This window comes from Tupaia chinensis, unplaced genomic scaffold, assembly GCF_000334495.1.
Source record: "Tupaia chinensis unplaced genomic scaffold, TupChi_1.0 Scaffold000532_1, whole genome shotgun sequence".
Classification (NCBI taxonomy): Eukaryota; Metazoa; Chordata; class Mammalia; order Scandentia; family Tupaiidae; genus Tupaia; species Tupaia belangeri.
In genome coordinates, this window is record NW_006160045.1 from 8081128 (window position 1) to 8100854 (window position 19727).

Below are 19727 nucleotides of genomic sequence, written 5' to 3' on the forward strand. Positions count from 1 at the left end.
GTGAGACCTGTGCATGCAGGGGCCTCTGGGCTGCCTTTGTCTTGACCCAGGGTGTTCTGAGAGCCATGAAGTCAGAGACACAAGCAGCCTCTGCATCCCAGTGCGAATAGAACGAGAGTGGGATTTAGTGATTTGAAGACACGTTTGAACTGTTTACTTGGGGCTCCACGGGGCCCTGGAGTGCGGGACTGACAGGATTGAGTCAGCCAAGGCCTAGGTGAAGAGGGGTTGGCTGAGGCTGCTTGGAGAGCATCCAGCCCAGACTCAAAGAAGTTTCTCCAGTATTAGCCTCACAGCTTTTCCTGGAAGCAAGAGTCGTGGAGTTAGACTATAATACTAAACTCTTCTTGGGCGTCATTCCACAGCCTGGAGCTGGCGGGGTAACCACACACTCGTGCTCGTGCACACACACACACACATGCGCACACGCGTGAGTGACTCCCTCTGCCTGTGCGGTTGCAATGTTCCTTATCTGAGCTACATAGATTGCTTGGGGTCTGTCCCATGTAGAAGAGTGGGTATGAGTACCCTAAAGGAACCCTGACCCCAGGACCAGGTCAAGGTCTTCTCCAAGGTCCTCCCGGACCTTCTGTCTAGACTCCGCATCTCACTGTCCTGAGATTCCTCATCTGATTGTCTTCCCTGGAAGAAGGTTGGAAGCTGGATCTAACACCGCCAACACCAGCTCAGAATCTGGTACATGGCAAAGGCTCAGTGAGCGTTTCCTCAGTGAATAAGCACTGGGGTTCCGCTGCTGGCGGACTGTCTGAGCTCTGCCGGTCCAGGTCAAAACTCCAATACCGTGAGTGAGGCATTCTTGAATTTGTCTTTCCTGGTCCCTCATCCGCCATCAGACCTCAAGCAAGTCCCGTAACCTCTCTGAGCTTTGATTTTTCTCATTTGCCAAATGTGTCTTTGGGTAGCAGGTGAGTTTACCTAGGAGAGGGCTTTTCTATCCAGCGTCAGCCAGGGGCTCCCACGACTGGCGCATTCGTGGTGGTGAGCACATTATGGAACACAGCGCGTGGGCATCCTGTTCCTGCTGCCGCACTGGTGTTAGTGCCGGCCCTGTCTGCTCACTTTGGCTCCACCCACAGCCCCTCCCACCCTGCGTGGCCTCCACCTGGCTGGGCCCCCACACTGCCTGTCTGTCACATCTTAGGCACTGTTTTGCAAGGTCAGTGTTTTTTCAGGTGTGCTCCTCTCAGCTCCCATCTGGTCTGTGAGCTCCTGGTGGGCAAGGCCCCAGGTTTATGCCAGATTCTCAGGCCAGCGCAAACGGTGGATGCTCAGGCAGTGGTTTTTAAGAATTTGGGGTCTTGAACTCCTGAGGGTATGGAGACAAGGGGCAAAGTACCTACTCAAGGCACTGCAGTATAGGAGGACATGGGAGGTTGTCCATTCAAGAGCAACTGTCTGGTTCACTATCTCTTTCAAAAGACTCAGTGGGGTTTCTTTCGGCCCCTGCTGGATTCTGTCAACCAATTTATCTCAAAAGGAACCAGAAGGCTCAGCTGAAGATTTGCCGCTCTAGAGCCTGGAACAACTGACGGCTTCTCCCAGAGCCTCAGTTTTGCCTGCAGAGAAATGGAGAAGGTGGTACCTGCCTGCTGCCTGCTACCTGCTTCCTGGGGGGGGTTCTTTGATGGTTGCAACTTTTCACTTTAAAGGGCTCAGATGAAAGGCCGTGATGGGATGAAAGGGTCTGGGGGCATGTTAAGTTTCTTCTGGGGTTTTGAAGGCCTGAGAAGCACCAGAGGAAGTGGTCAGCTGACAGATAGTTGTGAAGCCACCCAGAGGGTGATGCCGGTGGGGAATTAGCATGCCAATCAACCACACCTAGGGCTGGAGGGCGGTGGGGGAGCCCTTATCAGGGATAAGAATTTGTCATTTCCCAGAGGAAGGAGGCTTGGGGCTACATGCTGGGGAGACTGACGGAGAATGGAGGCCAGAAAAGCAGCCTTGGTGACCTTGGGCCAGGCTTCTCCCCCTGTGAGCCTGTTTCTAGATGTCTGACAAGAGGAGACAGAGCTCAGTGGTTCCCAAACATGGCTGCAGGTCACAATCTCCCAGGGAGAATTTTTAGAACCTGATGCCAGGCTGTACCCCAGATGGAGTTTCTGGAGAGTGAAACCCCAATGCCAGAAGTTTCTGCAGGTCCTCAGGGCAGGCTCTATATGCAGCCTAGTTTGAGGATTGGAATGGAGGAATTCTAGAATTCTGTGATTCCATAATCAGAACTCTATTTCCTACCAGATGAGGAGGCTCTGGGGAATCCGGTGGGGATTTTGGAAATTCAACTTGTATGTCTGCATCTTTCAGAGCACTCCGTGTGTATAGAACTCAATTATTAATTTTGTTTCCCAGTTTTTGGTTCAGTTGATTTTTTATGTTAAAAGTTTATTTTCTTATGTCTTACATTTAATCACTGTACATCACCACAGCGTACGAAATTCATTCTCCCAGCATAAGTACATTGCATATCAGTCCAGTCAAAGATATTACATACACATTATCAGTAACAGATAATTTTCCATCTTTTTTTTTTTTGAGAGATTTTCACTGTAGGGCGCGTGCGCTCGCCAGACAGACAGACAGAGACATAGAGAAAGAAAGCGAGAAATCACCCCCCACGGGGGATGGTCACGCCGCAATCCCTTCTCCTCCATTCTCCTCTCGGGATCTTGGGCACGCACGCACATGCGCCCAGCGTGAGTTTTAAGCCACCGGGTCCGAGACACGAACTGTGGTCGACTACGTGGGAGTCCAGCGACATAGCCATTACGCTAACTGCTGGTTCCCATAATTTTCCATCTTTGTGTCCATTAAATGTTTTGCTCTTTTCCCCCTTGATTGCCTCCCTCCCCCCAATAATAATTAATTTCCCACCATTTCTCAATTGTACATTAGCATCAGAATAGAGAAGAACTGAAATCTACACATCATCTTTGCCAGGTTTTTTTTGAGTCAGCTTTTATTCTCTCCGTTCACTGATTATTTGTTAAAAATCAGCTGCACGCAGATAATCCCATCACACGATGTTGAGTTTTCTCTTTTCTTTTCTCCTGACCCTCTTTAGTGGAAACTTTAGTGAAGAGTGAAATAGAACCTAAAAGCCAGTAGCCAGAAGAGAGGAGGGTTTTTAATAGCCTGAAGTTTGGCCTCTCACCTTCTCTCTGCCTCAGAGACTCCAAGTCAGTATTTCTCATCCGTGCCCAGGGTAGACTTGGAGGGGCACTGGTTTCGGATTCTCACCAAGTGGGACTCTGGACCTGCTGTTGCAGTTCCTTGAGTGCAGAGAGGGGACCTGCAGAGCCTAAGAGAGGTGACACACAGGGATCATTCTAGAAGGATTACCTTGGGATTCTTACCACTTCCTGTACAGTGCAGAGGTCACCTGGCTCAGGGAGCACTCAGGGAATGGACAGCTAAGGGGAAGGGACAAAGAGTAAGTACTGTGTCTGGAGTTGTAGGGACAGAGGGGACAGACAGGGTGGCCAAATACCCATTGTTTTTTTCATTTGTTCCAGGTTCTTTGGTACCTGGCCTTCATGCTACTAGAGTGAATGCTTGTCCTCCTCGATGTTCCAGAATTTCTTCCCAGTCCCAGTGTCCGAGGCTTGTGAGTTATACCCCGGTTGTACGTGACATCGCGCAAGGCCTGGTAGACAGAAGGTGGCCTTCAACTACCCAGGCATCTCCTCTCACTTCCACCCTTCTGCTGGCAATGCGACCGCATTTTCACATGCCCACCAGGAAGTGGTGCAGTGGGTGTGACTGGATCCACATGGGAGGGTCTGAGTCTGTGTCCCAGGGCTTCCCTATATTTACTGTGTGCCCGTGTGTGCCCGTGATATGGGCTGGCCGAGGCTGAGGGTGCATCACAGCATGGAGGACCCGTTGAGTCTCTCTCTCTCATGGGAGAAATAAATAACTAAACTAAACTAAACTAAACACTCAGGATCGACTACATTGGGCTTCTATTTAAAAAATTTTTCAGGACAATAGGCAGTGTGGAGTTTAAGGCAACTGGATCCCCAAAGAAGCTGCTCAAAGTTAGACTACTGCTCAGAGAGACACCCCCTCACCAATTCCAAAACTCTTCCCAGGTTTACCTGGTCCTCCGTGTTTTCTGTCACCTCTGAAGGTGAGTCTAGGACCGGGGAACCCATCTTTCTCTAATAAACTGACATGTGGTAGCATCCAGGTGGGGCATGAGGCAGGAGGAGGGCCGGGTATTCTGAGCAGCGAGCTGGGTGGGACTTTGGGTCAGAGATGGTTCCTCCATTGGCTGGTAGAGACGGGCCGAATCTTATTCTCTCGTATTTCTCTTCCTTGTAGTGTGGGCCCAGGACACCTGGGTTTCTCCCAACTCCGTGATTCAAACCTTTATCTAGGTAGCACTGGGAGAAGGAAGGATGAATAAGAGAGTTTTTGATTGGCCAAACTTCAGTCAGGCTCCTGAAACTTCTAGGACCCCCTGCGTACTTCCTTGTAAAATGCAATTTCGGGAACCAATAGTTAGCGTAATGGCTATGTCGCTGGACTAGTCGACCGCAGTTCGCATCCCGGACCTGGTGGCTTAAAACTCACGCCGGGCGCGTGTGTGTGCGTGCCCAAGATCCCGAGAGGAGAATGGAGGAGAAGGGATTGCGGCATGACCATCCCCCTGGGGGGGTGATTTCTCGCTTTCTGTCTCTCTGTCTTTCTCTGTCTGTCTGGTGAGCACACGTGCCCTATAGCAAAACAACTCTAAAAAAAAAAAAATGCAGTTTCAGTGAAGAACCAACTCTAAAAAAAAAAAATGCAGTTTCAGTGAAGAACCCTCCACCCTCACTATCTGGGCACCTACAGTAGCTAATCAGCTCCTCATCTCCACCACGCCCCAGGTGGTGTCTGATCATTCCAGCCTGTCTTCAGCAAGAATCCTCTCAGGATGCACTATATTTTTGGTAAAGAATTATTTATTTTATTTTATTTATTTATTCGTTTATTTTAATTTGACCAGAGAGAGACACAGAGAGAAAAAGAGAGCGGGGAAAGTGAGAAAGTAAGCCACCAGGCCCAGGACTCAAACCGTGGTAGGCCATGTGGGAGTGTCCAGCGCCTTAACCACCACACCACCTGCTGGTCCCTATATTGTGTTTCTTTTGTAGGAGAAATAAATTATGCAAGGGTCCGCTGTGTTTGGAATTGAGCCCAATCTCTCTCCCCAACTGCAAAATTCAGTTGCCTCAGTCCCAATACCTATTGCGATGGTCATGAATAAAGGCCTTCTTACTGTGCTTCAGCAACTCTCATTGAATAATTTTTTCTTTTTTCTTTTTCATTGCCAGAGGCTGCACTTGTGTGTGTGTGTGTGTGTGTGTGAGAGAGAGAGAGTTTTCTCCCGCGGGCATGGTCACACAGCAATTCCTTCTTCTCTAATTCTCCATCCTGTTGGGAGTTAGGGCATCCATGCACGTGCACCCAGTGTGTTTTTCAAGACTCCTGGGGCTGGAATTCAAATCATAGTCAGTCATGTGGGGTCCAGTTCCCTTAACCACTAGGCTATAGGGCCAGCCTGAATAGTTTTTTCTTTAATATTCCCAGCACAACCACCTTCTGAGACATGGCCCCCCTGCCCTTTCCAAGGTGTGCCAAGAGACCTGCAGGGGTGAGTCCATCATGCCTGTTTGCTGGGCCCTCCACCACTCAAGGTTCCAGTGGGTGCCTACTCCCTGTTAAATAAACAGGACAACATTGGCTCCTGGAAGCCGAGACCCCAACGAAAAGCTCTAAATGTACTATTATGGAAACAAGTCCTCACAAATATTGTGAAATGAAAAAGGCAAATTGCCAAACAGGATGTATACTAAAGCACATGTGTATTTTTTTAATAATAATTTATTTAATATTATTGTTCAACTTGCGATAGGGCATTTGCACTCACCAGAAAGAGACACAGAGAGAGAAAGAGAAAGAGACAAAGCAAGCTGCCAGGTTCAGGACTTGCACCACAGTTGGCCATGTGGGCGTCCAGTGCCTCAACTACATGCCACCTGCATGTATGTGTGTTTTTAAAAGAATCTACCCTGTCTGTATCCACCCATTTGGATATGCATAGAAAAAATTGTAGGGAAGGAAACACAAAAACTCTTACCTCTGCAAAGTGGGATGGGGGAGGAAAATTTTACTTTTCATCCTTATACCCTTCAGTACTGTGTGAATCTGTTTTTCTTTTTCTTTTTTTTTAAATAATCATTTTGTTTTTTATTTATTCATTCATTTATTTCATTTTTTATTTTGACCAGAGAGGGACAGAGCAAGAGAGAAGGAGAGAGTGGGAAAGTGAGAGAGCAAGCCTCCAGGGCCAGGACTTGAATCATGGTCAGCCATGTGGGAGTCCAGCATCTTTAACCACCACGCCACCTCACCACGCCACCTGCCGGCTCCTCTTCTTTTTGTTTTAGAGAGATTTTTGCTATAGAGTTTATGTACCCACCAGAGAGTCAGAGAGAGACAGAGAGAGAAAAAGTGAGAAATCACTCCCTGGGGGGAATGACCACACTGCAATCCCTTCTCCCCCATTCTCCTCTCAGGATTTTGGGAACACATACACACACATCCAGCGTGAGTTTCAAGCTGCCAGGTCCAGGACTTGAACTGCAGTCAACCATGTGGGAGTCTTATGCCTTAATCACTAGGCCACCTGCTGGCCCCTGTGCGAATCTTTCCTATTACAAATATGGGTTCTTTTGTGATTAATTAAAAAGCAAACATACTTGAGGCCTGCCCCATAGCCTAGCAGTTAAGGGAGCTAGATCCCATGTAGTCCACACTGTTGAAATCTTGGCCCAACAGCTTGAGAAACATGCTGAGCTTATGTGCCTGTGTGCAGGCCCCAAATCTTGACAGGGTGCAGAAACGGAGAAGGGATTTCAATGTAACTGTGACACATTGGAAGTTGCTTTTTCTTTTTTTCTCTCTGTCTCCATTTCTCTGTCTCTCTCTGGAGAACACACACGCCCTCTGGCATTTAAGAAAAGTCAATATATTCGAAGTTAATAAGGGGGCCAGCAGTTTGTGTGGTGGTTAAGGTGCTGGATTCCCACATGGCCAACCATAGTCCTGGACCTGGTGGCTGGGTTTCTGACTCCCCCCCCCACACCACCCCCATCTCTCTCTGTTGAGCACATGTACCCTATAGCAAAATTCTTGTAGCAATTGGGTTGTTGGAAAAGTCGTGACACATTTTTTCATGGAAAAACATAGAAAAATACATGATGGCTTTTCTTTTTCTTTTTTTTTTTTTTTCTTTAGAGATTTTTGCCTGAGGGTGCTCACCAGACAGACAGACACAATGAGAGAGAAAGTGAGAAATCAGTCCCCAGGGGGATGGCCGTGCTGTAATTCCTTCTCCTCCTGGGCTCTTGGACACACACATGCACACACATGGTGTGAATTTTTTTTTTTAAAGAATTATTTTATTGGGGCTGACAGGTGGCATGGTGGTTAAGAGCACTGAACTCCTGCATGGCCGACCACAGTTCAAGTCCTGGACCTGGCAGCTTGCATTCTTACTTTCCCCCTCTCCCTCTCTCTCTCACTCTCACTCTGTCTCTCTCTGGTCAAATTAAAATGAATAAATAAAATGAAATAGAAATAATTCTTTAAAAAAATAAAGAAAGAATTATTTTATTTAACTTTATTTATTTATTTATTTTCATTTGACCATAGAGGAGCAGAGTGAGGAAAGAGAGAGAGAAAGAAAGTGAGAAAGCAAGTCACCAGGTCCAGGACTCGAACTGTAGGAGTCCAACACCCTTAACCATCATGCCATCTGCCACCCTGCCCTCCCCCCCCCGGTGTGATTTTTGAAGGCACCAGGTCAGGGACTCAAACCACAGAAGGCCATGTCGGAGTCCACTAACCACTATACTATCTGCTGGTTCCATGTCATGACTTTTCTGATGACCTAAAAATAATAAATAAATAAATAATTTTTGTTTTGAGAGGTGTTTGCCTTAGGGCACATGCATTTACCATGGGAAGAGAGAGAGACAGAGACAGAGACAATGAGAGGGAAAGCAAGAAATCACTCCCTAGAAAGGATGGCCATTCCATAATCCCTTCTCCATTCTCTTCCCAGAATCGTTCAGGCACACACATGAACCCAGGGTGATTTTCAAGCCACCAGGTCTAGGACTGAAGCCATGGTCATCCAGTGATGTAACTGCTATGCCATCTGCTGGCCTCAATAAAAAATAAAAAAGAAGTTAATGAGGAATAAAATATATTCTGGACCAGCAGGTGGCACGGAGGTTAAGGAAACAAGATCTCACATTGTCAACTCTGCTGGTAGCTTGAAAATCACACTGCGTACATGTGTGTGGGTACCTGCTCGAAAAATCCCAAGAGAAGACTGGAGAAGAAAGGACTGTGGCTTGGCTATCCCCCAGGACAAGGGGGAGACTCTCACTTTCCCTCTCTGTCTCTCTGTCTGATGACTGCAATACACTGGCAATAAGTGTATCTTCCTTTATTAATGGTCAATATTAATGATTAATGATTAAGATTTATATGTGAGATTCAATAGTAGATATATTTATTAAAGTAATTGTGTATCTAAATTTAATTATGAATATTAATAAATAAGATTCACAAGGAATAAAAACAATAACAAAAAAATATTACCTGACCTCACTATGTAGCCAGTATGTGGTTCTGTTCTCTGAGACTCTCACTGCCTCCACACCCTAACCTAACACAACAACTACCAGAGCTCTGCTTCTGGGATGACGCTAAAAAAAATGTTTTTGAAAAATAAGTGGATGGGGGAACCAGCAGTTAACATAATGGCTATGTCGCTGGACTCCCACGTAGTCGACCAAGGTTCGCGGCCCGGACCCGGTGGCTTAAAACTCATGCCAGGCACGTGTGCGTGTGTGCCCAAGATCCCGAGAGGAGAATGGAGGAGAAGGGATTGCACCATGCACCATGGCCATCCCCTCTGGGGGGTGATTTCTCGCTTTCTGTCTCTCTGTCTCTCTGTCTGTCTGGTGAGTGCACGCGCCCTGTAGCAAACACCTCTCCAAAAAAATAAATAAATAAAAATAAATGGATGTGACCAACCCATGGCATGGTGGTTAAGGCAGCTGGATTCCACATGGTTGACCACGTAGTTCAAGTCCTGGATCCTATGACTTGAAAAACATGCCAGCTGTATACATGTGTGCCCTAAATCTGGACAGGATAGAGAAACGGAGAGAAGGAATTGCTGCATGACCATTCCCCAATAGAGGTGCTTTCTCGCTGTCTCTCTCTCTGCCTTTCTATCTCCCTCTGGCGAGCTCACCTGCCTTCTAGCAAAATTTAAAAATAAATAAATAAGTTGATGTAGCCTGGCACACCACCTTGTGCCAGGGGAGGGTGTGGCTGGCTTGCACTCCTGGTACTCATTTTAAGGTCCTTTATAATAAGGGGCTTATTTGATTATCACTTGGTATCTGCCTCAGCCGGAATGCTGCTGTCTGACACCTGGGAAGCCAGTGCTGGTCCCTGCTCTGGGGCTTACACACACATTTTTCTTGGGTGTCAGGGCTCCCTGCTGTTTGAAGATATGCAGTGAGACAGGGCCAGCTCTGATTTTCAGAGGTTCTGCCTCTGCAGCCTCAGAGGCCACCCCTGGACCCAATTTTTTTTATATGTGCTACCTCCCCTTGATCTGTCTTGGGGATGGTGTGCCTGGTGTCTGGTGGGCGGGGCAAATGTCCCACAATGCACTAGGCAGTTCACCCACCACCCATATCCATGGGGACACTCACGGACACAAAAACACAGCCTGCAGTTATCTGTGCAGAGAATCTACATTTTACAGATAGACACAGTGAGTTTGTACATGGTTTTAAAGTACTCTAAAATTGAGGCCAGAAGGCTGCATAGTGGTTGGGATGCTGGACTCCCACATGGCCCACTGTGGGTCGAGTCCCAAACCTGGAGGCTCGGGACCAGCAGTTACTGAAATGGTTATGTCGCTGGACTCCGACGTAGTCGACCGCAGTTCGCATCCTAGACCCGGTGGCTTAAAACTCACTCTGGGCACGTGTGCGTGTGTGCCCAAGATCCCGAGAGGAGAATGGAGGAGAAGGGATTGCGGTGTGGCCATTCCCCCGGGGGGTGATTTCTCACTTTCTGTCTCTCTGTCTCTCTCTGTCTGGCGAGCGCATGCACCCTATAGCAAAAAATCTTTCAAAAAAAAAAAAAAAAAAAAACCTGGAGGCTTAAAACTCAGCCCAGACGCAAGTGCAAGCATGCCCCAAGTCCCAAGAAGTGAATGGAGGAGAAGGGATTGGGCTGTGGCCTTCTCCCTTGGGGGGTGATTTCTTACTTGTTCTCTCTCTGTCTCTGTGTTTCCAGCGAGTGTATGTACCATATAGCAAAAAAATTCTCTTAAAAGAAATATACTCTAGGAACCAGCAGATGACATAATGGTCACACGGTTGGACTCTCACTTAGTCGACCGTGGTTTGAGTTCTGTACCTGGCGGCTTAAAACTCACACAAGGTGCATGTGCATGTGTGCTCAAAATCCCGAGAGGAGAAAAGAGAAGGGATTGTGGTGTGGTTATCCCCCCAGAGGGTGATGTCTTACTTTCTGTCTCTCTGGTGAGCACAAGCACACTATAGCAAAAATCTGTCAAAAAAAAAAAAAAAAAAAAAAGGCGCACGAGCTGTGCGGGTCGGCAAATATGACTCCCACATAGTAGACCGCGGTTCAAGTCCTACACCCGGTGGCTTAAACTCACGCCTGGCATGTGTGCATGTGTGTCCAAGATCACGTGAGGAGAATGGAGGAGAAGAGATTGCGGCGTGGCCATTCCCTCTGGGGGGTGATTTCTCGCTTTCTGTCTCTCTGTCTCTCTCTGTCTTTCTGGCGGATTCATGTGCCCTATAGCAAAAACCTCTCAAAAAAAAAAGTTATTTTGCAGGGGCAGTAGGTAGTGTAGTGGCTAAGGTGCTAGACTTCCACAAGCTCAATTGCAGTTTGAGTCCAGACCCAGCGACTTAGAACTCACGCCTGGCATTTGGGCACCCATGCCCAAAATCCCAGGAGGAAAGTGGAGAAAAAGGGATTGCAGCGTGGCTATCCTCCCTGGGAGAGTGATTTTACACTTTCCTTCTCTCGGCAAGCACACATGCTCTATGGCAAAAACCTAAAAACAAACAAACGAACAAACAAAAATTTGCTTTCATTTAAAAATGTTTTTGTGAGAGTCCATCTAAACTTTGTGGTTCCTAAACTTACATAGTCATAAGGGTTGGGGAGAGAGTGAGTGGTCTTTAAGAAAAAAGTACAAAATTAAGTACAAAAACAAATGTTTGTTTAGAATGAGGACTAAAACAACAAGTTGCAACTAAAAAAAAAAAAAAAAACACTTTATTTATTTATATATTCACTTATTTTTTAAATTTGACCAGAGGGGGACAAAATTAGAGAGAGAGGGAAAATGAGAAAGCAAGCCGCCAGGTCCAGGATTCAAACTGTGGTCAGCTATGTGGTAGTTCAGTGCCCCTAACCATTATGCCGGCCCCACAAACTGCAACTTTTAAAAGCTAATATCACAGAATGCAAATAACACAGCAATATTATTTTTAAAAGAGTTATTTAATTTTATTTATTTATTTATTATTTTTAAATTTGACCAGAGAGAGACAGAGAATGAGAAAGTAAACCCCCAGATCTGGGACTCGAACCATGATCAGCCATGTGGGAGTCCAGCACCTTGACCACCATGCCACCTGCTAGCTCTACAATATTAATTATTATATCATTATTACTGTTATTATTTGACTTTCTGACACAGCTTGGCATTTCTTTTTCTTCAATTCTTTGTGTGCATTCTCCTTGGTCTCCATATAATTTCATAATGTAATATCCTACAGGGAGAATACAAACGTTCGGATTTTCCTCTGCCCTTTCTTTGGTCATTTAGAAATCGTTTGGTGGCGGGAACCAGCAGTTAGCGTAATGGCTATGTCGCTGGACTTCCACGTAGTCGATCGCGGTTCATGTCCCAGACCTGGTGGCTTAAAACTCACGCCGGGCGCGTGTGCGTGCGTGCCCAAGATCCCGAGAGGAGAATGGAGGAGAAGGGATTGTGGCGTGACCATCACCCCTGGGGGGTGATTTCTCGCTTTCTGTCTCTATGTCTCTCTCTGTCTGTCTGGCGAGCGCACGCAGCCTACAGTGAAAATCTCTCAAAAAAAGAAAAAAAATAAATCGTTTGGTGGCGTGGTAGTTAAGGGCACTGAACTCCCACATGGCTGACTGTAGTTCAAGTCACTCTCTGTCTCTCATTCTCAAGTCAAATTAAAATAAAGTTAAATAGAACAATTTTTTTAAAAAGAATAATTTTATTTACTTTTATCATTATTATTTTTTAACTTGGCCAGAGAGAAACAGAGGGGGAGGGGGGAAGCAAGAAAGTAAGCCACCAGGTCGGGAACTTGAACTGTCATCGGCCTTGTGGGAGTCCAGTGCATCTAACCACGACACCACCTGCTGGCCCCTAGAATAATTCTTTAAAAAAAAAAAGAAAGAGAGAGAGAAATCTTTCCATCGTTTAGAAGAGTTTCTTTTTAGCAGTGTTTTCCCTTGCTCAGACCTGCCCACACCCCAACCTCTGCCCTAGCTCTGCAGCTCCCAGACGGCCCTCACCTCATCTCTAGTCTCCGACCTAGGAGGTGACCACAGGGCCACCGTCCGCAGGCGGGTCTGGCAGCCCTGGCAGCACCCCGCGGTTGGGGCCGCGCTACCGCCTGCAGCCAGCAGGTGGGGCTGAAGGGCCCTGAAGCATAAGCGTTAGGGTTCCTTGGCGGTATCTCCCAATCTTTAACGCTTTCTCACTGTATTGGAGAATGTTGTTTAATAACACTTATTGGCATTATTACTATATGAATATTAGCTTGCAAGACAAATGGGACAAGACGTCCCACATTATTATTGTTGGTTACATCTCAGTAATGGCATGATGGCAGACTTTTGCCTTCTTAAAAAAACATACTTCTACCCAGTAGAGCAGTTAAGTTCTGTGGGTAGGAAGCTGGATCCCACATGGTCTACTTGGTGTGTGCAAGTGTCAAGTTAAAATAAATAAATAAAGTTAGAATAATTTCTCCATCCATGACAGGATGGAAACATGGAGGAAAAAAAGACTGTGGGACCAACACATGGCATATGGTTACCGTGCTGGACTCCCTCGTAGGTGACTGCAGTTCCAGTGCTGGGCCTCCGGTTTAAAACTCACACCTGGTGTGTGTGTGTGCAAACCCAAGATCCTGAGAGGATCTATCTCTCTGTCTCTTTCTATCTCTCTGTCTCTCCAGCCAGAGCATGTACCCTATAGCAAAAATCTCTCTCAAAAAAAGATTGTAATATGATCGTGCCCCATTGAGGGGTGCCTTCTCTCTCTGTCTCACCACAGCATGCAGGCTCTGGCAATTAAAATTTTTTTAAAAAATTTTAAAGAATTATTTAACTTTATTTATTATTATTATCATCATTATTTTCCAGTTTGATCAGAGAGAGACAGAGAGAGAAAGTGAGAAAGCATGTCACCAGGTCTGGGACTTGAACTGTTGTTGGCCATATGGGAGTCCATCACCTTTAACCATTATGCCACCTGCCTGCCCCAAAACTTTTTGTTTTTCAATAGACCACAGATTAGTTTATTTTTAACACCCATCATGCCATGAATTCATAGGGAATAGGTTCCAGTAGCTCAGGCTCCTTTCCATTGGTTCTCACAAAGTGTGCTTCTCTGGGTGGAGCAGGTTGACACTTTAGTTGAACCCAGGTACCTTTCTCTTTGGCTTCCTGCTTCTTCTGGTCATTTTCCTTCACACGTTTTAGGAAGCTGTCTCTGTTCTTAGAATGCTTAATATGCTCAATACGCACATTGATTCTCCTGGCAACAATCTTCCCCTTACCTTGTTTGTTCACAACAATGCCAACAGCATGCTGGGTGACATTGTAGACTCTTCCAGTTTTACCATGGTAACATTTCTGGGGCATTTCTTTTTGAACAGTACCCATTCCCTTGACATCTACAATATCACCTTTCTTGTAGATTCGGGTGTATGTTTCCAAAAGAACCACTCCATGTTTTCTTTTCTTTTTTTTTTTTTTTTGGAGAGGTTTTTGCTATAGGGCACGTGCGCTCACCAGAAAGACAGAGACAAAAAGCGAGAAATCACCCCCCAGGGGGAATGGCCACACCACAATCCCTTCTCCTCCATTCTCCTCTCGGGATCTTGGGCACACATGCACATGCGCCCAGTCTGAGTTTAAGCCACCAGGTCCAGGATTTGAACCACGGACGACTTCTTCAGAGTTCAGTGACATAGGTATTCATAGCTATTATGTCAACTGCTGGTCCCCAGTCTTCCTCTTAAAAGTTTATTTATTTCGGGGCCAGCATGTGGTGTGGTTGGTAAGGTGCTGGACACATCCACATGGCTGACTACAGTTCAACTCCTGGACCTGGTGGCTTGGTTTCTCACTTCTCTCTCTCTCACTTGCACTTTTTCTCTTTCTCTGTGTGTGTGTGTGTGTGTGTGTGTGTGTGTCTGGTCAAATTAAAATAAATAAATGAATTAATAAAAATTTTTTTTTAAGTTTATTTCGGGACTGGCAGGTGGCATGGTGGTTTAGGGTGCTGGACTCCCACATGAGCAACTGCAGTTCGAGTCCCAGACCTGCTAGCTTGCTTTCTCTCTTTCTCTCCCTCTCTCTCTTGTCTTTCTTTGATCAAATTAAAATAAATAAGCAAATAAAATAAAGTTAAATAAAATAATTCTTTAAAAAAAAGTTTATTTTTTTTTTTGAGAGGTCTTGTCGTGTGCTTGCCAGAAGGACAGAGAGAAACAGAGAGACAGATAGCGAAAAATCACCCCCCGGGGGGATGGCCATGCCACAATCCCTTCTCCTCCATTCTCCTCTCAGGATCTTGGGCACACAGGTGCACGTGCCTGGCGTGAATTTAAACCACCGGGTCCAGGACTCGAACTACGGTCGGCTACATGAGTATTGAGCGACATAGCCATTACGCTAACTGCTGGTCCCAACATTTTCCAGGACTCGAACTGCAGTCGTTAGCCATGTGGGAACCCAGCGCCTTATCCTTCATGCCACCTGCTGGCGCTTTTATTTCTTTCTTCTATGAGAGAGAAAAAAAGAGAGACAATCACCAGTAGAGTCCTGATGCCGTGATCCACCCCAGCCTTCAGTCTGCCCCAAATGACAAGCAAGCTTGTGTTCTGCATAATCAGGGAGATCTCTAGATTTGAATCGAGAACCTTCCCACGTGGGGTCTCCTGGCAGAGCAGCCTGTTTGACTGCTGGCCCTAGGCTTCCTTTTCAGCTTGACAAGTCCATCTCTTTCTTTTCTTTTCTTTTTTTGAGGTTTTTGCCTTAGGGCGCATGCATGGTTGGGGGGAGACAGTGAGAGGAAAAATGAGAAATCACCCCTCCAGGGCGATGGTCACATCACGGTCCCTTCTCCTCCATGGATCTTAGGCATGAATGCACATACACATGAACCCAGCGTAATTTTCAAGTCACTGGTCCAGGACTTGAACCGCGGTCAGCCATGTCGCAGTCTACAGACATAACCACTTTGCCATAACTTGATCTCATCATCACTCACTCTGCCCCTCTCCAGCTTTGCCAGCTGCCCTCCAGCTATAGGACAATCTGGCCTATCTTTCTGGGCCCTGCGCGACTGACTCCCGCCTGCCTCTTCAGGACTGTCTCCTGTCATCCTCCCCACGCAGCACGTGCTCCAGCCAGGACTAATCAGACGTGCCAGGCATTAGCAAACGGTATTCCTTCTGCCTAGAATATCGATTCCAAATTCTTCAGTGTGAAGGTGCATGAGGATCGGTCAGAGAAGAATCTCTCTGAAGCCATCCCTGAACCTTCCAGACAGTACACAATTCTCTTCTTCTACCTGATGGAGTCACAAACATAAACGCCTACAGTGGTGTTAGAGACTGAATTGTGTCCCCTACAACACATGTTGAAACCTAGTCCCCAACGTGATGGCAATAGAGGTGGGTTTTGGGAAGTGACTAAGTCTTGTTGACAGGACCCTCAGTGGATGGGATAGTGCCCTTATAAAAGGGACCTAGAGAGCTGCCTTGAACCTTCCACCGTGTGAGGCTGCAGACAGAAGACAAGCTCCTATTTACGAGGGAGCAGGCCCTCATCAGACATCGAATCTGCCACACCTTGATCTTAGACTTCCCAGCACCCAGAACTGTGAGAAACAAATTTCGATTATTTATGAGCCACTTAGTCTCTGCTATCCTGTTACAATAGCCCAAACGGACGTCAGCAAGTAGCCGGGCACGTAAGACCATAAATTGATAAAGCTCATATCTATGCCGCTTTACACAGACCACATACAGGTCTGTGATAGGTAGCATGGACACTGTCTGTCACCACAGGCCCGAGGCTGTTGGGAATGAAGGAGGAAACTACATAGCTCCAACTCATGGTCACCAAGCACAAGTGTCAGGCCCACTATCACCAGATTTCTGAATTGCTTTAAAAAAAAAATTATTATTTTATTTAACTGTATTTATTTATTTTTTAAAATTTGACCAGAGAGGAACAGAATGAGAGAGAGAAGGAAAGTGAGAAAGAAAGCCACCAGGTCCGAGACTTGAACCGTGGTCGGCCATGTGGGAGTCCAGCGCCTTTAACCACCATGCCACTTGCCGGCCCCTTATTTATTTTTTTAAATTTGACCAGAGAGGGACAGAATGAGAGAGAGAGGGAAAGTGACAAAGCAAACTGCCAGGTCTGGTGCTCCAACCGGTTGGCCATGTGGGAGTCCAGTGCCCTTAACTACTATGTCACCTGTTGGCCCCTCTGAATTTTTTCAAGGTAGGTTAGAAGTCTCGAGTTTTTACATTAAAATTCCAGATTTTAAAATGTTAGCAACTGATCCTAATTGAAAGCACCCCTGGGAGCCTACTCATGCAAGCCAAGTAAGACATTAGGAGGCTGGTTTCATGCTGTGAGCCCCCGGCGTGCAACCTCTTTTATACATGTTAGTGGAAAGTTGTATGTAATAGTGGACAAAATGTATTTTTTAAATATTTTGTATTTATTTAATTTTATTTGATATTATTATTTATTTTTTAATTTGACCAGAGAAAGACAGAGAGAGAGAGAAAGGGAAAGCGAGAAAGCAAACTGCCACATCTGGGACTTGAACAGTTATCGGCCATGTGAGAGTCCAGTGCCATAACCATGGCGCCACCTGTCAGCCCCACCAAAATACATTAAAAACTCACTATGGGGCCAACAGATGGCCCGGCGGTTAAGGTACTGGATCCCACATGGTTGACTCCACAGTTCAAGTCCTGGACCCAGTGGCTTAAAAAAAAATCATGTCAAACACATGTGTATGCATGCATGCCCAAAATCCTTAGAGAAGAATAAAGGAGAAAGGATTACAGTGTGGCCATCCCCCTGAGGGGTTATTTCTCATCCCCCGCACCATGAGCATACACACCCTAAGATGAAAAAAAAATCCTAAAAAACAGAAGAAATTCACCATGTGACCTTTCCTTTTTTTAATCTCCTTTAATTTTCTACAGGGCACATGTGCTTGCTGGAAAGAGAGACAGAAAGTGAGAAAGCACCCTTCAGGAGGGCTGGCCACAATGCAATCCTTTCTCCTCCGTTCACCTCTCAGGATTTTGGACATGCACACACCTGTGCATGTTTCTCAAGGCACTGGGTCTGGAACTCGAACCACCAGTTGGTCATATGGGATCCAGCTACCTTAACCACCATGCCACCAGCTGGCCTCATCCTTCTTTTCATTTTTCAGTTGTCAGAAGGCTCATGTGCTCCCCAGAGAGAGAAAAAAAGGCATCCCTACCTCCCACCAATGAGGCATATGACCTTTTTCTTTTTTATTTTTTTTGGAGAGGTTTTTTTCACTATAGGGCACGTGCGCTCGCCAGACAGACAGAGAGAGACAGAGACAGAAAGCGAGAAATCACCCCCCAGGGGGGATGGTCACGCCACAATCCCTTCTCCTCCATTCTCCTCTCGGGATCTTGGGCACGCACACACACGCGCCCGGCGTGAGTTTTAAGCCACCAGGTCCAGGACGCGAACCGCGGTCGACTACGTGGGAGTCCAGCAACATAGCCATTACGCTAACTGCTGGTTCCCATGACCTTTTTCCTCCTTTCTCCATCCTGTCTGAATTTAGAAATGGATGCACATGCACCTGACATTTTCTTTTTAGAGAGATTTTTGCTATAGGGCATGTGCACTTGTCCAAGAGACAGAGAGACAGAAAGCAGGAAATCACCCCCTCAGGGGGGATGGCCACACCGCAATCCCTTCTCCTCCATTCTCCTCTCGTAATTTTGGGTATGCATGCATATGTGCCCAGCATGAGTTTTAAGCTGCCGGGTCTGGGACTCGAACTGCAGTTGAATGTGTGGGAATCCAGTAACATAACTATTATGCCATCTGCTGGTCCCACCTGGCAAGTTTTTCAAGTCAATGGCTCTGGGATTCTAACCACAGCTGGTTTTTGCCATAGATTGGGCACCACCATGCCCCTAAACCACAGTTGGTTATGTGGGATCTGGTTCCATTGATCTCTAGATTATGGGGCCTGCCCCAGGCAGGTCCTTTACTAAGTGCTTTATATGTATTCATAAATTCAGTTCTTTCAACAGCTTAAGAGGTAGATACTGTTATTTATTCACATTTTACAAAGGAGGAAACAAAAACTAAATAACTGCTCAAGATCCCGAGTTGGTAAGTGAATTCCATCAGTGGCAGCCTGACCCTAATCTAAATGCCGCTGGCATGATCTACCTACCGGACCATGGCAACTTGGGTTTAGATACTACTTCCACTCACCTTTGTGTTCCCTACAGCACCGGGTACACAGGACACTCCTTGAATGTATACTGGGCTGAACCGATACTATACGTAATAGTGTAGTCAGACCTTTGTTCACTCATAAAGCGTTCTGAGTCCCTAGCACCTTTCCTGTGCTGAGCTGGCTCTGTGAGAGTCCAGGGAAACGTCTCTGCCCTCCACATGATTGCAGTCGAAGAGAACAAAATAATTTTCACTTCTAAAGTGTGCGAGGGACTGGCCCCCATGGCCTGGTGGGTGCGGGAGCCAGATCCCACATGGCTGACAACACAGTTCAAATCCTGATCCTCGAGGCTTGAAAAACACACTGGGAATGTGTGTGTGCGTCCCCCAAATTCCAACAGTATGGAAAAATGGAGGGTTGTAGTGTTACCATGCCCTTTGGCGGATGCTTTCTCCTCTCTCTCTCTTTCTGCGGCGAACACATGTGCCCTCTGGCAAGTAAAGAAAAATAAAATTAATGTGGCCAGGAGGTGCTGGACTCTCACATGGTCAACCATGGCTTGAAACTGATGCCAGGTGCATGCGCGTGCGTGCCCAAAATCCTGAGAGGAGAATGGAGGAGAAGGAATTATGGCATGGCTATCCCCCCTGGGTGGTGATTTCTTGCTTTCTGTCTCTCCAGCAAGTGCACACATCCTATAGTAAAAATCTCTCAAAAAAAAGAAAGCAAAAAAGTTATTAAAAAAAATATTGTTTTGACCAGCAGTTAGGGTAATGGCTGTGTCGCTGGACTCCCACGTAGTCGACTGTGGTTTGTGTCC

At 46.4% G+C, this 19727-nt stretch overlaps 1 long non-coding RNA gene across 2 annotated transcripts; it reads left to right on the forward strand.

The window, feature by feature from the left end:
* The first annotated feature begins 3083 nt into the window (after positions 1–3083).
* On the forward strand, positions 3084–4083 carry LOC102492199 (uncharacterized). Of its 2 annotated transcripts, none has more exons than XR_335792.1 (3): positions 3084–3194; positions 3531–3622; positions 4001–4083. It is a non-coding gene; the product is annotated as an uncharacterized LOC102492199 (long non-coding RNA). The 2 variants fall into 2 exon arrangements; XR_001371028.1 differs by lacking the exon at positions 3084–3194 and adding an exon at positions 3396–3448.
* Positions 4084–19727: the final 15644 nt, after the last annotated feature.